Source organism: Echinops telfairi, unplaced genomic scaffold (assembly GCF_000313985.2).
Source record: "Echinops telfairi isolate 266 unplaced genomic scaffold, ASM31398v2 ScPeMD7_7425;HRSCAF=8463, whole genome shotgun sequence".
NCBI lineage: Eukaryota > Metazoa > Chordata > Mammalia > Afrosoricida > Tenrecidae > Echinops > Echinops telfairi.
The window spans coordinates 9,060,470-9,062,259 of NW_022111325.1; the positions used below are offsets into that span (position 1 = coordinate 9,060,470).

Below are 1,790 nucleotides of genomic sequence, written 5' to 3' on the forward strand. Positions count from 1 at the left end.
CTGCAGCTGGGGGCCGCTCGGGTCTGTGCTCTGCCACCCAGCTCAGACCCGGGGGCAGTGGGTTTAGGGTGTCGCGTGATCGTGGCGAGGATTTCCAAAAGGTTGGAATACGACCAAAAACTGGAGGTCAGAAGACTTAAAAAGAGAACTTGCTGTTTCCGCCCGGTTTCGAACCGGGGACCTTTCGCGTGTGAGGCGAACGTGATAACCACTACACTACGGAAACCAGCTGGTAATCGGCTGCTGGAAAACCCCTCTTGAATACACAGCCTTATTATGCTGTTCTTGGCACACGATAAACATGCCCAGACCGACGGACCTTAGCCTGGATCCATGGTGTGCCGGGCACCATGTGGCCACCACCGGTCGGTCCGCAGCTACTGGCGGGAAATCCCGGGTACACCATACGGTGAACTCCATAGGGCCTACTCCAGAAACTTCCAGCACTCTGGGGGTTCCAGTCAGGATCGTTGCTATTTAAACCCCCCAAGTTCGTGAGGCAGGTTTGGTCGTGGTGGACGTTCCCAATCATACAATCCCCTAAACCTAAAACTTTCTTGGCTCAAAGCACGCCCTGGGGCTTAGCTTGTGCGCCCCGCCGTGGGAAGAGCGGTAACTACAGGCGGTAACAGGCTGGGCCGAGATAAGGAAAAGGATGCTGCAAACAGAATAAAAAACGGATCTTTTATTGTCCTGCACTATATTTGGGAAAAAAACTTCCATGATCCTTTGAATATTTAATTAACTTTTATTATGAGAAGTATTAACCCTGTTTTAAAGACAAAAATCTGAAGCTAAATAAAATTGATTTGCCTGAAACAGAACAGCAATTAACTCCAAGGAATGGCCCACAACTCTCGCGCTCTCAGCCATTGCCGGTCTTAGGGGACCACACCTTGCTATCCGAGGCAGCAAAAGAAGAAGAATGAGATAATAGAGACGCAGGAACTGTAGAGTCGGAGTGAGAGAAATGACTGGCATTGACCAAATATCTCTATGGATGTAACCCAGGGTCCCAAATTACCTTTAGGGGAAAAAAACAAACAAAAACCCAGCAAGGTCAAATGGCCTCATCTTCTCAAGAGTGTTGAAGGTGAACTCATCTGGTGGGAAAAGGTGTAGAGAATTCGTGGGGAGGCCCTAGAACCCTCGGTGTGGGAAACGCCACAGCGAATGAAGAAGACAAGCTTAGGAGAGGACAATAGTACTGTCCTCATTACCCAGTGCTATCACAGCAATGCCTCAAGTGGTGGCTCTAACAAAGATGAATGTTTCCTCAAACTTGAGGAGGCTGCAAGTTCAAGTTCACGGTGACAAGTCTAGAGGAAAACTTTCTCTGTTGGCTCTGGAGGAAGGCTTTTATCTTCTGAGCTGATTCTGAGAGGGAACTTGATGTGGCTTTGAGTTTCTCTTCCTCTGTCTCAGTTCAGCTAGATGGTTTAATCTCCGCCCCCGCCCCCTTTGTTGGGAGCCATCCCAGCCATGCTGTCTAGCAAAGCTACAGCCTGGTGGAAGGAGCTTCTGCAGAGCAGAGCTTCCCAGAGAGGGATTCCAACATCCCTCAAATATTTGCTGTTGTTAAATCCATTCTTGAGAATTTTGTGCATTGTCATGTTTACCTTACCTGGAGTGGATGCGAGGCCAGTCTTGAGAAGTACGAATGAAACCAGATCTAAAACTTGCTTCTATATGACAGGGCTTTCCTTAACTGAGGCATTGGAGAGGCTTAGACAGCGAGACATCTTTGGGAATTCTGAGGAGGATATGTGGGAATTGAGTGAGGAAGAAAC

The 1,790-nt window shown here is 48.5% G+C and overlaps 1 non-coding gene across 1 annotated transcript; it reads right to left on the minus strand.

The window, feature by feature from the left end:
- Positions 1-153: 153 nt before the first annotated feature.
- Positions 154-226, minus strand: TRNAV-CAC. Its single transcript has one exon. It is a non-coding gene; the product is annotated as a tRNA-Val (tRNA).
- Positions 227-1,790: the final 1,564 nt, after the last annotated feature.